At 41.8% G+C, this 16,088-nt stretch overlaps 1 long non-coding RNA gene across 1 annotated transcript; it reads right to left on the reverse strand.

The window, feature by feature from the left end:
- Positions 1 to 8,699: 8,699 nt before the first annotated feature.
- Positions 8,700 to 11,121, reverse strand: LOC309491339. The gene is made up of 3 exons (XR_014203044.1): positions 10,830 to 11,121; positions 10,068 to 10,102; positions 8,700 to 9,764 (listed from the first exon to the last, which is right to left on the reverse strand). It is a non-coding gene; the product is annotated as an uncharacterized lncRNA (long non-coding RNA).
- Positions 11,122 to 16,088: the final 4,967 nt, after the last annotated feature.

Raw genomic sequence — 16,088 nt, forward strand, 5'->3', positions numbered from 1 at the left:
ACTGGGTATAATTTTACACAGAACGTAATGGTTAGAATTTTTTTCACACTAAAATCATGTTAAATAGTTCCAAAAATGAAAAATGTAGACTTCAATTACTCATATTTATAGTAACTTTGCAACTACATGTCAACTAGCAATCATTAGAGTATTAGTAGACTGTCTGTTTAATATCTGAGATCACTTTATTTTGATGCTCCTTAGCAGAATTTCTAATGACTATAAGTAACTTTGATATTACATGTCAACTTATTACTAACCCAAACCCTAACAGTGTGCTGATACTCTGAATTAGTTGACATGTAGTTGGAAATTAATGAGAGTTGGTACAGTATGTAGTTGCAAAGGTACTAATAGTTAGTAGAATGTCTAAAATGGTCGATTAAAATAAAGTGTAAGTGATAGTTTTAATATTCTCTCATCATTTTTGCCCATCCATTGGAAGTCCAAGCCAGCAAAATTTGCACGTTTCAAAAATTACAGAAAGAAATGGTGAAAGTATGCTTAAAGGAACCGTATGTAAGAAATGTATTTCAATTAATCATAAAATGGCCCTGATATGTCACTAGACATTAAGAAATCATGTTCATTTCAAATACTTATATCACTGACAACAGTAGTCCGGCCAGGATATTATCATTTAAAAGTGAAGTTGCAGCCCTCAACTGATGTTGATGTTGTCATGTTGTGTTTTGGCCTGAAGCTCCACCCTCCACCTATCTACCAATCACAAAGTCAGTAGTGTTTCGGCATCCGGTTTGCCAGCTCTGCTCTAGTTACCACAGCTGCAGCTACAAAAATGTCTAACGTTACGAAACATAATTACTTAGCAAAACTTCTCTCATGAAGCATACACATAATTAACAAAAAAAAAAAAAAAAAAAATGACTGTGTAGGACTCGTCACTTGCCATTGGAAGCTCCTTGTAGCAGCCGACGTTCCTGCTGGATCCTGCAGCCTATCTGGCAACCTCGAGTCAGGGGGAGGGGGAGGGGATACACCGCTCTACAGTAATTTGAAAGTGATTGCAGTACCAGTTTTGGCCACAATCTTACATACGGTTCCTTTAATACAAGTCACATACTGTATAAATATTGATCAGTGCACATAAGGCACATCACATATGTGCAAGAACCGATGAAGTTTCTTCTTTTGTTCTTTTTGTCAAAACCAAAAATACCTTCACTTGGGTTCCAAAAATGAACAAAAGTCGTATGGTTTTGGAACAACATGAGGGTGAGAAAACGATGAAATAATTTCATTTTTGAGTGAACAAACCCAACACAATCTCATGGCAGTTTTTAACTGTTTTACGTTTTGCTGAATTGGTGGCTTATTTATATGAATTCGTACGATCTGGTTCATACAAAATACATACAAAATCGCCACCTCGTAAAATTCTTAAAGTCCCCCTGTGGTGAAAATCAAGTTTTTAATGTTGTTTATATGTCTATGTGGTGTTTTTAATATGCTTTAAGACAAACCATGTGTAAATTCATAAGTCGACAGCATTGCTGAGTATTTTCTGCTTAAAACTGCAGTGAACCAAAGACAGTCTCAAAAACACGCTTTGAAATCGCTGGTGTTTCTGACGTCACAAACTACCTTGTAACCAATCAGATCAACGTGTGATCGTCAACCAGTGGATCTCTGAGCTGAGTGAGTGAGTGGAGGCGGGGCTCATTTGCATATTCATAGAACCGCGTATACTAAATGAGGCAAGGGTGTCGAGTTACTGTACATTCAAGATATTTTAAGGCATGACAGATTTTTATCAAGGATAAAACTTTTAAATATGTCATTTTAGTGATCAAAGATGAGTTTTAAGGGATACAATTATTGACTACAGGGGGATTTTAAGTTTTCTAATGAGATTAGGATTCACTAACCCTTTGACGGACATATGACGCATATATTTTAATGCACATAGAATATTCTTTTAAAGTCATCACAGTTTAGTTTGAGAGAAGATGAAGTCTGTTTTAGTCTCGTCATGATAGGTGTGCTAGACATAAACATCCTCCATTGAACTTTAATAAAGCAATTCAATGAAAAGTAATCCACCATTATCAGGATTATAGCGACATTCATTCATTATACAATCCCAGTGGGCGACTAGCTTAATATTCACTCACAATCCCTGTTTAACAAAGTCTATTAAATCCCAAGCTTAGCACAAATGAACGCCATGATTTCAATGAACTCATTTGAAGAACATTTAATTACCAGTTATGGAAAAATGAAATGTTTCTCCATAGGGTTTTTTCCCCCCTTAACTAAGTGTTGTATCTTTTTGTAATAGAATGAAGGGGACATAAAAGCTATTACCAGGTTGGCGTTCACCGTGGCGTCTCTCTCTGTGCGATGTTTTATGAAGGGAATAAAAAAATGCAGATTAACATAGTGAGCTTCAACTCATGGAAACAAAGTGCAGTAATTGAGCAGCAGTGCCTTGCTTTTTAGAGTTAATATTCTCCTTTCACCATCTGGACTTTAATGTGCTCTCATTTCATCTGCAGACATGTTTATCATCACACATCCACCTCTCCCTTTCTCCATGAACACTTTATTACACAGACTGGAGGAGGCCTGAATGACTTACAGTATTAGATTGTGTGTGTAAACCGATCGCTGCCTTTGTTTACCTGGTGTAAGATCCACTCTTCCAGTAGTCTTTCAGTTTGCTTGACTAAAATTAGGATTACAAAGGATATAAAGCATACTATAATCTCCTCCAATATATTTATGCACCCTGTTTTTTAGTTTGCTCTTTATGTCCCTTAAATTACAGTTTTTTCAGTGTCCAATTTTAGGTTCAAAATAATGGATGAAAAATGTTAAAGTCAAGATTATCTATATTAATTTTAAATTAATACAATCTAAAAAGATTGCTTAAATAAAATTTTCTTTCAAATAAGAAAATATTTCATTTGATTAATGTCTGCAAAAACAAACAAACAAAAAAGGTTCATCCCAAAACCATGTGACCAGCATCATATGATGTCATTTTCTTCTGCGGCAGATATTTTGAACACACTATGGTAAATATCCTCTGTATAATTTAATTCGTTTTTCTCGATTGCTTTAACACATTTCTTGAAACTATGCCTCGTGAACACAGTGAACAGTAAACACAAATCCATAATGTCTCACCCAGTTCCCCAAACATCATATTTTCAGGTGAAAATGAAGCTCTACACTCAAAACCATTCACTCTTGCTGAAAAACCAAACTTTGTCCTCAGACATCACACACAAGTCCTCACAAACACACACACTACAACATTAGTCTAACACACTGGTGCAATACATTCAAAACAACATTTCCAAAACTGGTAAGTTATGTTGCTTGTGGTTCCACTTTATCTGTATGTGAGGCAATTTGATGCATTTATTTTCATTCCAGTAGTATAGGGCAACAGCTACAGGTCATGTGTGTGTTGTCACAGCACAGTGTACTGCACTCAACAGTTACAGTAGAGAGCAGTCTGAAGCACATCTACTGTACCTGTTCTTCTCCATGAAGGTTCTGATGATCGAGGCGATGGTGAAGCGACTCAAGTTTGGCTGTACTCGTTGCCCAGCCTCCCTCATAGTCAAACCATGGACAAAGACATGGGCAACTAGAGTGGCACTGCTTGTCTCTTTGGCCTTGCCCTTCCCCTTCCTCATCCTCTTCCTTCAGCTCTTCGTCCTCCTCCTCCTCCTCCTCCTGTGTCCTCAACCTCTTCCTTCATGTCTTTCTGGATCCATTGTTCCAAAACCCAGTGAACGGACTCTGGCCCTTTTATCTATCTATTGAAGGCTTTGATTGGTGTGTGATCAATTTTGACTCTTAGTGTTTCCACTTGAGTGTTTGTGTGCTAACTGAGCTGAAGCTGTGCTAACTTGAGTGAACAATATTGAATGCTAGTGCTTTATACATGGCATCATGGTGTAGGCAATGAGAAATTAAGGGATTTGTGTGTAGAGTTTTCCAGCGGCAGTTCAACAAATCTGACTCGTGTCAAAACAGGGGAATAGTGTTTAAAGTTTAGGGGAATGGGTGTGCTTTTTGATAAATGGCGTTATGGTTTTGAAATTTTAGTTCAGAAGCCTGGTTATAGTGTTTAAGTATCACACAGTGAGCTTAGCAACATGCTAAAGGCAAACACTCTTATAATTAAGTGTTATGTATCTTTACGCTCATTAGAGTGAGTGTCACACAGTTGTGAGTTTCCTTTTTAGTTAGCCTATGTTCTGGTCTCTAAATATGGGTTGGTTTCATTCAGTGTAAGTCTATGAGATTTATACACCTGTGTTATCATATAAAAAATTGTAGGCTTGATCACTAAGAAAAGTAATAGCACGCCTTTCTTTAGCAAACCGCATGTTTAAGTCATCGTTCATGTGCAGTATGAGTTACGTGATGAAGTTAAATATAAAGGGTGAGGGGTTTGCTGGGAAACCCACAGTCTAATATTTCTTATTACTCACAGTGTTGTTATTTAGTTTACTCATTGTGTTACCGTGACCCACTCGTATAAAACTCCTTAGTGCCAGCGTGGGAAAGAAAGCATGCAGATGATTCATTTGGTGGAGATGGGAAGCAATGTGCCCCGCTCTGTTATTTATGTGCCACGCATCGCCACAGAGATGCTCATTAATAAGCATCTCCCACCTGAGCTATTAGAGAGCAGGAGAGAGGCGAGATCTTACGCTCTGACCCCGTCACCGCTGTACTGCTACGGCTACAGGACACCTCACACACTGCATCATCCCCCGGCACACATAAATCCACTCTCTCCTGCTAATGAGTCTGAACCGAGAGCACTGACAGCACCAGGCATGGCTAGAGCTGGACTGAGACGCCGAGAAGGACACAGAGCTGATCTGTTGCAGCATTTCTGATGCTAAGGTGTGTTTAAAGTGAACTTGAACCTTTAGAAATTATCTGAAGTACCTATGATGAAACACCAAGAACCTTTTTTGTCCATCAAACAACCATAGAACATCTCAAGAACCATATAAAGACAACAATGGTTCTTGATGAGAAGAGGTGGAGCCAAGATATTTGTATTTCTCTTAAAGGCAGGGTGGGCGATTTGTTCCAGAAACAGTTTTTGTTATGCTGGTTGAAAGTATCTTCGCATCCTGATAGCAATCACTAAGGCTTTGTCCACACTAATACGTTTTCGTTTGAAAATGCATCTTTTGCTCTCCGTTTTGACGGAGATTTGAGCAATTTCGTTTTGCTCACTGTCTTTTGTTATGATTTTGTTCTGTCATCTCCGTGAGCTTTTATGAGGGTTAACCCATGCGCTGTAAGGTGAATTTCGTGTTTTCCGACTTTTCAGTGTGGATGAGAAACTTTTGGAAAATGCTTGAAAACACTAATGTGGACGAAGAACGTTTTGAAACAAAAACTCTGCTTTCAAATCTATCCGGATGAATGTAGACGTAGCCTCAGTTAAGTGGTTTAAGTGCATAAAATGTTCTTCCGATCCGAATGCAATGATACGATGTCCTACCTGCCTGTCAGTGTATGTATTTCCATACCTCGGCGCCAGTGGCGGCTGCTGGTCTTTCAAAGACGGGAAGCTCATTTTCAGCCAACATCATAAAAATTGTCCATTTATTTATACGTAAATTCTGCCCTACATTCCTTTTCAAGAAAATGCTCTGTGACCCTGTCATACCAACTAGGCGTCTTTTCCAGTGACTTGACCAGTGTCCTCTCAATGGCCAGCATAGTTAGGTATACTTGTATAAATGTAATAATATAATAAAGGTATAAATAATAATATAATAAAGTATAATAATACTACTAATAATATATATATATTTTTTTTATATATATATATATTGTTTTAATTATTACTAATAATAATATAAAAATTATAATAAGTAATAATATAATAAAATGTATAAATGTTTAATTGTGTAAAATGTATTATGAAAATTGGCTAGCAATTTCTACAAGCAAATACCAAGAAATAGGTTGCTGTAGTTTGTCTTTCGACTACACTTGCAAAATCCGCGATGGGTCCGAGCTCGAGTAGCTTCAGCGTCAGTGACTTTTTATTGTATGAAATCGCTGTCAATCAAAAGGAGATGCAGCCTTTCGACAGACCCTCCAATCATCACACAGAAGCCCGGAGTCCAGGCCAGCCCACTCCTCATTCACCCTCAGAGACGCTGAGCGTCCGTGGGCGGGACATAATCACAGCATTTATCCAATGACCGTCTAGTTTCGAAGCACTGAAAAAAACAGTTTGAAGCAGCTCCACTGAAGTCAGGGACGCTGGGCTTCAACAGGGAAATGCACTGTGACGCTACGGGAATGTATGACAAGGAAATCGAGTCAGCCGGCCTGCTATATGTAACTGATTCTGAAAGAACTCATCTTTGAGATGAACGTTTTCTAATGCATTTTTAGTCAGTACAATTTTAACAGAATAGTACATATTTGACCATTAATTTTTTGACATTATAGGGGAAGCCGAGCTTCCCTTGCAGTCTTGAAGAAATCCCCACTGCTCGGCGCACCTGCTCGTGCAGACATCACACGTCATCAGTGTGTTTCATGCTATGAGTTAGACAGACGTCAGTCACTGAGCACCACAAACGAAACAGCAGCCGCCTTTTACAGTTCCTCCTGAATCAAAACAAGCTTACCCTGCGTTAACGCAATAACTGTAATCTGGAAGAGATGGAAACCCGTCATGTTATACTCGAAGTGGTTTGTGACTCGAATTCATGCGTTTCAATGTCAACACTATCAATGCCGAAATGAATCTGCAGCAGTCAGGTGGTACAGGTCAGTGCTCTTTAAGTAGTTTATGTTCATTATTATTGTAATGTTATGTGTTTCGAAACATGAAGTAATTTAACTTTTGTTTGCTCCCTGCTGTGTGCATTCATGTGTTTTGAAGGAGGCTTGGGATCTCATGGTTTCAAAGCTAGCTCGCTATTGCTAGCCTCTCTGAAAATTGCCTTCTCTACCTTGAAAAGAAATAAAATTAATTGAGTGATGTATAGTGTTGTCAAAAATATCGATATTTCGATAAATATCGATACTGAAATATCTGAACGGTACCAATACTAATTTCCTGAAGTATCGATACTAGCCGAGCTGTCACTTTCACTTCTCTCCAAAGGCGCGTTGATAAACACCACACGCGCACTCGTCTCATTCGCTCTGGTTAAATAGCAAAAGTGAAGTGAATGGGGCCGATCACACTTGACGCGTTTTTTGCAGTGAGAGGCGCCTATTTTTTCAATTGGTTTCCAGCGAGCGTTCTGCGCGCTGTTTATGCGCTGCTGCGCCTCGCGGGCCTTCCGTTTTAATGATGAAAGCTAGTTGCTTGAACGCCCGGAGTGTGCGATGATGGAGGATAAACTTGTGGTGCTCTCGCGGGTTACCAGGAGCTTAACGACTTCACGAACCGTAACTACCACAATGTTAACAGAAAGTAAATAAAGTTAATAAAAGGCTGATTTGACGTTTACTTGACTGACAGGACAGCTGTTTCAGTGGTTGCCGAGCAACATAACAAACTGCTCGTTCTGTGTGATGGTAAGTGCAGCTGTGTGCCTCGCGTGTTCGAACCTGAAAAACGCGTTAGGTGTGATCGGGGCCTAATATAGCAAATCACCTGAAAGACCGACACCGGGATCTATATAAATAATTTCGAGAGGTTGGTAACTCTTCTCATTTTAACATTTCTGAAACATTAACCAAGATGACCTAGTATTGTTGTTGATATGAGTGTGTGTTGTCTCGTTTTTTCACCGTAATTCTTAAAGTTAATATAATCTGACTGAGAAATCTTAGACAAGTAATGTTAAATATTTTAACTGTGGTCAAATGTAAATTAACTTTTGCTTATTTAACTTTATTCAAAAATTTGTATTTAATTCTGCAATTTGCCTTCATATCTTTTCATCAATTTGATTACACAGATACTAATTAAACTAAACTGAGCTATTGAATGACATCTTTGAATTCAATAATGAAATGCCTTTAACTGAAAATTTAATGTTTTATCTTATTATTATACATTACTGACACTATATCCTCCAATTTGATACTGTTAAGTGCTTTGACACAATCTGTATTGTTAAAAGCACTAATAGTATTGTTTTCGCGTATAATGCCCCACATGGAAAGAACCTATATAAACATATATGTTTTAATATATGTTTTGATATATGTTTTTAATATATGTGACATATATAAAATTGGCCGTTTTCCTATATTATATGTACATATATGCACCTACATGTTCACCTATATATGCTCACCTATATGTTCACATATATATGCACCTATATGTTCACCTATATATGCACCTATATGTTCACCTATATATGCACCTATATGTTTACCTACTATATATTAGTAAAATTATTAAAATCCATAGCTACTAGGCCTACACTGTAAAAAAAAAAAAAATCCCGTATACAAACGGTAAATCTCTGGCAGCAAAGTTTCCAGACGGATTCCGTTAAATTACAGCAAATAACCATTTCACAAAATTACAGGCAAAAACAGTGAAAATACAGAATTGACTTTACAGTCAAAATTTATTAAATTACAGTACATTACTGTTGATAATGGCTTATTAAACCGTGGAAAAACGGATAAATGTTGTCAAATTACATTTAAAAAAAAACATTTAACTTTCAAGTTAAACTGTAAATTTAGGGTTTTATAAAGTTATTTTATAATAATGCTGTCTATCTACAGTAATTATCTTTTAATATATAGTTTTTCCTGTGTATAATAACTATGAAGTTATGTATAAAAATGCATTAAATACATAAATTCAAATTCAAAGTTTGTATATTTACAGTTAAGGCATTTCCAATTTCACAACTTTGACCAATCTCTAATTAAGTACTTAATAATAGCAAATGTACAGTCAATTTCTGTTAAATTAATTAAACGTATAAGTACAAAATACCTGCACATTTACAGTATTACTCATTAAACAAACACTGAACATCAAGATATGTGAATGATAGGAAATACAATCTTAGTATATAATTTAGAACATGTAAAAATATCTACATTAAAAGGCAATTGCTGTATGCCTTTATACTCTAATATAACTTATTTTACACATTTACAATTACATTTTATCCAAAGTGACTTAAAAATTAAGAGAACAATAGAAGCAACAAGTGCAGTGACAAGTCCCAGTTAGTGTAGCACAGTATACAAGTTTATTTATTTATTATTAAAACAAAGATTTAGTATTATTGGGTCAAGTGTTTATGAAAAGATGGATCTTTAGCAGTTTCTTGAAAATGTGTTAAGTTGGGCAGGTCATCCCACCAGCAGGGAACAGTCCAGGTAAAGGTCAGTGAAAGTGGTTTTGTGTCTCTTTGGGATGATGGCACCACAAGGCGCCGTTCACTTGCAGAACACAAGCTTCTGGAGACACATAGATCTGAAGCAGTGAGTTTAGGTCTTGCTGCAGCATCTGGATCAGTTGCAGAGGTTTGACTGATGCTGGAAGGCCTGCCAGGAGAGCATTACAATAGTCCAGTCTGGATAGAACAAGAGCTTAGACAAGGAGTTGTGTGGCTCCGATAGGAAGGGCCGGATCTTTCTGGTGTTGTATAAGGCAAATCAGCAGGATCGCATGGTTTGGCTGAAAGTGAAACCATAAGCAGTTTTGTCTTGGCAAGGTTGAATTGAAGGTGAAGGTCATTCATCCAGCAAGAATGTTCCATCAGGTAGGCTGAGATGCGAGCAGCAACCGTCAGATCCTCTGGCTGGAATGAAAGGTAGAGATATATGTCATTATAAGTGATAGGAAAACCCATGTTTCTAAATGACAGAGCCTAGTTACAATACAAAAAAAAAATAATAATAGATGGGTGGAATCTAACACAATCGTGGTCTTACTGAAGCAAAACCAAACCTTGTGCAGCTCCAGTGGCCTCACAAGGATCAAATGAATATTCACATGGGAAAATATAGTATAAAACAAATTAAATTTTCTGCCACTTTTAGTGCAATCATATGGAATCAGAAGACTCGGCCATTACAATATTTTAAATTACTTCTTCCCATACCTTGTTTGCCATGATCATTCTGCTTTCCACTTGACCTGAAATCACAAATATATATATATATATATTTTTTTTTTACAACTCAGTATTACATTTGCATATGTCAGAATATGTTCCACTGGGACAATGCAAAACCTCAACTGACGTGTTGGCAAGCATGCAGCCAGAATATGGAATTTATCATGTGGTGTTCATATTCTAGCCTCATGTGTTTTCCTGTATCAACAACAAGTACAGTATTTGCTGAATTCGTTTTCTTAACGGTCTTGATAACCACATTAACCCTTATGAAAATTAACTATGGTTTAACCAAAAAAAAAAAAACCTTGGTAACGTTAGGCCTATTTGTAGTATAACTGTGGTTATTAAAAATGGTAATAAAAATCCGCCAAAAACGTGGTTACTATTTTTTAAGAGAAGAGTTTTCAGCTTCCAGACAGTGTTTAAAAATGTCCCGCCATTTAAGAGATTGATTTACTGACAGATACTATCGCGTATTAAAAAAGATTTTATACACAATTAAACGGACTTTATGTATAACAAGTCTACGAAAGCTTGTTTTAGGTATGTTTTGAGGTGTGGGTTCAACTGATCTTTCTTAAAACAGATGGAAAATGTAAAGATGCATGCTACATTTTCAGTGTTTTGCCTCCAGCTCTCGCCAGTTAACTGAACATCATTTAAAATGCTAATGTTAGCTTGAAAACTGTAACGTAAACTTAACACAAATGTAATATAAAATATCGTTCACATGCAGACTCTTACCTCAGCCGGTGATCGGTTGGCATGATGTCCGCTGTGACGAACCAGGCTCACTGAAAAGGGTGCTATTTCCGAAGAATCCAAACTGACAACAGCTAGGGCTCCTGCTCACGGCTGCTCTCGACGAACACGATTGCTTTGAATTATGAGGTGTCATATTGAACCCCTGTTAATCTCACAATCCACTTCAGGAGAGTAGACTGAATTCAAATCTCCCACTTGCACTTGATACAGATCCAAAGTCGACTGATCAGCTGACCGTTGTGGGCGGGACTAAACAGCGGAAACGTAATGGCGGCGAATTTGAATCTGCGTCATCGCGTGCGCGCGCGCGCGCACACACACACACACACACACACGCTACACAAAGGCCGGAATGTGCAGCAACGGAGATTCAGAAAAATATTAATAAAATATACATGAAATTATGGGAGAATAAGACAATGAAATAATGATCAAAATGAGCATCTATTTGCAAGACAAGATTAAAAGACTATAGCCTAAAAACAATTCAATACAGTTCTCTTACGAGAGGTCTCTCGTACTTGCGTAAGATATCTTACGCTAGGGGAAAACCTCTTTTCCTCGAGATATTGAAGCCAAAAATTATCCTTAATTTTGCAATAATGTAAAACGCATTGCAGCAGCATGCAGACATGGGCGAGACAGCTCGCGCGCCCATTGGCTGCTCTGCGGCAACTGCACCAGCCTATCGATAGAGGCTCCTCATGACGTCAGAACCAATGAGGGCGCTTCGCGCCCATTACGTCATGTCCCGCCGAAATCGGGTGGGGCCAGGGCTATAAATACGGCCCAGAGAGGCTGGTTTGGTCAGTTTTTCATCTCTTCAGCGGGCTCACGCATCGCTGGATCCTGAGAGGAAGCCGCGCCGTCTGATTGCAAGCACCCAGCGGGATTAGTGCATCTGAAGCTGCTGGTCGACATCTCGCCGCCTTCAGTCGCCGTTTCTGCTGACGCTTTCCGGCGTACATATCCTTTTCTCTGTTACTGTGTTTTGTGTATGTGTGTGTGTTCGCCGCCGCGACACACACTCTCATTGCACTAAAAGAGCCGGGCGTCTTTTTCAAGACGCCCCTTTCCCCCCCCAACCCGCAAAGCTCGCCGGTGCGCCCGCTTGCCTTGCCTGCTTGGAGGATGATACCTGCTCTCCCTCTGTTCGAGCCGCGCAAAACGCGCCGTTCACAGGGGATGTCAGGAGCGGACGGTCACGGGGCTAGTTTTCTCTCTCCCTCTGTTCGAGCCGCGCAAAATGCGCCGTTCACAGGGGAGGCTGGAAGCGGACGGTCGGGGTTAGTTTTCTTTACGTACAAGAAAGCTACTTCTGTGCCCCATTCACGCGTCAAACGCCGAAGAAAACATGTTGACGCTCTTATATGCTCGTGCATCTGAAAGCCTTTGTGTTCTCCCCTGTGGCTCAGTGGCGGAATCTTTGGTTTTTTTTTTTTTTTTTTTTTTTTTTTTTTTTTTTTTTTTTTTTTTTTCACACGAGAGACCGGAGTTCGAATCTCGGTCTAACGGCAGATTAATTATGCCTCCAATGCTTCGCTCTGTCAGTTCCCTGAAAGGCGACTGCAGATGTGCATTTTGCAGCCAACGAGCGCGTTGTACAACCCGCTCGCCTGCACCCAAACACCGTTTCTATGGTTCCCGTGCGTCACTGGCGAAAGGAGAAAAGAGTGATAATGTCCCGCTGCGGCCGGGCCGAATTCTATTTCTTACACATTTCTCATTCCCCTCTGAAGTTCAGGCGACTGGAAATGTCATACTGCAGTGAGCGAGCCTGTTGTAATGCACGCGCGCCTGCAAACAAACGCCAGCATGTTGACGCTCTCTGTTTCTATGGCAACTTCTCGCTCGTTCAGTTCCAGTAAATGCGACTGTTCCAGTGTATTCTGCAGTAAATAAGTCGGCGACACAGCCCGCTTGCCTGCACACAAACGCCGCTTTACGGCTACCCAGATAAATCCCATAGAGTGTATTTTCTGGTGTTCCGGCCACGGCCGATGGTGTTATGAGTGTAAACAAAATGCCCAGTGCGCATTCCTACACAGAAACACAGGTTTCTCTGATAATACTCGCGCTATATAAATTCCTTTGAGTCTTCCCCTGTGGCCCAGTGGCAGATTCTCAGGTTTTCACGCGAGAGACCCGCGTTCGATCCCAGGTCTAACGGCAAAAAAAAAAAAAAAAAAAAAAAATTTTTGCCGTCAATGCTCGCTCTGTCAGTTCCCTGAAAAGGCGACTGCAGATGTGTATTTTTGCAGCCAACGAGCGCGTTGTACAACCCGCTCGCCTGCACCCAAGCACCGTTTCTATGGTTTCCGTGTGTCACTACCTCCATTCTCACACATTTCTCTGGAAAATGTCAATATTGCAGTGGACGAGTCTATTGTAATACACGCACACCTGCAAACAAACGCCAGCGTGTTGACGCTCTCTGTTACTATGGCAACTTCTCGCTCGTTCAGTTCCAGTAAATGCGACTGTTCCAGTGTATTCTGCAGTAAATAAGTCGGCGACACAGCCCGCTTGCCTGCACACAAACGCCGCTTTACGGCTACCCAGATAAATCCCATAGAGTGTATTTTCTGGTGTTCCGGCCACGGCCGATGGTGTTATGAGTGTAGACAAAATGCCCAGTGCTCATTCCTACACAGAAACACAGCCCGTCACACAGGGCTCGCGCACATGAAATCGACCCAGATCGATTGCGCATTAAATGTGGTAAATGTGCCCACTGCCCAGTGCCCACAAACACTACGTTCTGCATGTCTCAAGGTTTCTGTAAAACGAAACCAACATGCATTCGCTCTGCTCAGGCAGACAATGCTCTCAGTGTTGTAAATGTGCCCGCTATCCCACGCCCACATTCAAACATGGACATGACAGGTCTTACGGGACTCGCCCAGCCCTCCCCCTCTCGATTGACCACCGCAGAGGAGTCGAGCGCGGGCAATCTGCCCGCTGTTATCAGCGCGCCCCCTGCCTCAAATGTCATAAGCGCGACGCTTATGTTGCAGCACACTGAAGCCCCTCTGTCGCTGAGCGACCAGAGCGCGCTTCGCATTCAACCCCTAGCCATTCGTGCAAACGCATGGGCAAGGCTACCCGGGGTTTCGAAGTGGGTGCTAGACATTATAGAAAGAGGCTATTCGCTACAGTTCGGTCGACGCCCGCAACGCAAAGCGGCGCGAATCGATACTACGGTGAAAAAGGAAGTAGCACACCTACTTCGGGCCGAAATAGCGAAGTTACTGAGCAAAGGGGCTATAGAACCCCTATCACAAGCTCAGAGCGAAGGGGGCATGTACAGCAGATATTTTCTGGTACCAAAAAAAAAAAAAAAAAAGACGGGGGTCTCAGACCCATTTTAGATCTAAGACGACTAAACAAAGTACTTCTGAAACGACGGTTCAGAATGCTCTCGACCAAGAAAATCCTCTCGCAAATTTGCCAAGGGGACTGGTTCGTGTCGATAGATCTGAAAGACGCTTATTTTCAAATACAAATAGCGTCACGTCACAGGCGATTTTTGAGATTCGCCTTCGAGGGCCAGGCATATCAGTTCACAGTCCTGCCATTCGGCCTATCCCTGGCACCTCGCGTATTCACGATGTGCATGGATGCAGCGCTCGCACCCCTCAGGCTCCGAGGCATACGAGTGCTGAATTATTTGGACGATTGGCTGGTTCTAGCTCGATCACAGTCGGAGCTCATAGAACACAGGACCATATTACTCGATCACCTCGAGAATTTAGGTCTCACAGTCAATTGGGCAAAGAGTTCACTGTCTCCCAGTCAGAAAATATCTTTTCTGGGCACAGATCTGGACTCGCTGTCTATGACAGCACAGCTGTCGCCGCAGCGCAGACTAAGTATTCAGCGCATGACAGAGATTTTTTCGCCACGGCACTTTAGTCCCGCTCAAAAAGTTTCAAAGGATGCTGGGTCTCATGGCTTCAGCATCCTCAGTGCTTCAGCTGGGTCTGCTTCGCATGCGCCCGCTGCAGTATTGGTTGAAAGCGCGCGCCGCGCAGAGCTTGGACCTCGCGCGCCTCAAGGTCGATCAGAAATGCGTCGCAGCTCTGAAACCCTGGACAGTGACCGACTGGTACCGGTCAGGTGTAAGCCTGGGGACTTCCTTGAGTGTGAAGGTGGTGTCTACGGACGCCTCAACCTCGGGATGGGGAGCGCTGCTCGAGGGCAGACCGTTATTCGGCCAGTGGTCGGAACGGGAAAAGCTTCTGCATATAAACTGCCTGGAAATGATGGCAGTCGACAACGCGCTGAGGCGTTTTTTGTCCCCAGATAAAAAGACACCACGTCTTGGTCCGTTCGGACAACATGTCAGTGGTGGCTTATATAAATCACCAAGGAGGTATCAGATCCAGAATCCTTCACAGGCTGACGGAACGCCTCCTGGTCTGGGCTCAGCACAACCTGCGCTCGCTCAGGGCAGCGTATGTGCCCGGCCATCTGTATGTGGGACCAGACAGACTGTCCAGAAACAATCTGCCGACAGGAGAATGGTCTTTACATCCACAGACAGTCAAAATGCTATGGAGGACATTTGGCAGAGCGGAAATAGACCTATTTGCGTCTCAAGAGAACGCTCATTGTCAGGAATTCTTCTCCAAGAGCAGGGATGCGCTGGCTCACGCTGGCCCCGCTGCCCGCTCTATGCGTTTCCCCCTGTCACGCTCCTACCCCAGGTGTTAGAGCGAATCAGGGAGAGTGGATGCCCAGTGCTACTCGTCGCCCCATTTTGGACAAACCAAGTCTGGTTTCCAGTCCTGAGGCAGCTGACGAGTACCGCCCCGTGGCCGATACCGGTGAGGAGGGATCTCCTCTCGCAGGCGAACGGCTCGATCTGGCATCCTCGCCCGGAGCTTTGGTCCCTACATGTGTGGGCCATCAACGGGTACCCATTAACCTCCCAGCGGGAGTGTTAAACACGATCACGCAGGCTAGAGCTCCATCTACGAGGCGGCTCTATTCCTCAAAAGGGTCTGTGTTCACTAGCTGGTGTACAGCGAGTGGCACTTCACCCTCACGCTGTGGGGTGCCGGAGGTTCTCTCCTTTTTACAAGAGCTTCTGGATAAGGGCAGAACCCCATCCACGCTCAAAGTTTATGTGGCGGCCATAGCAGCGTTCGCTGAACCACCGCTTGGCCAGTCATTAGGAAGGAACGATCTGGTAATTCGCTTCCTTAGAGGAGCTAAGAGGCTGAACCCGCCCAG

Source organism: Leuciscus leuciscus, assembly GCF_965113295.1.
Source record: "Leuciscus leuciscus genome assembly, chromosome: 25".
Lineage (NCBI taxonomy): Eukaryota > Metazoa > Chordata > Actinopteri > Cypriniformes > Leuciscidae > Leuciscus > Leuciscus leuciscus.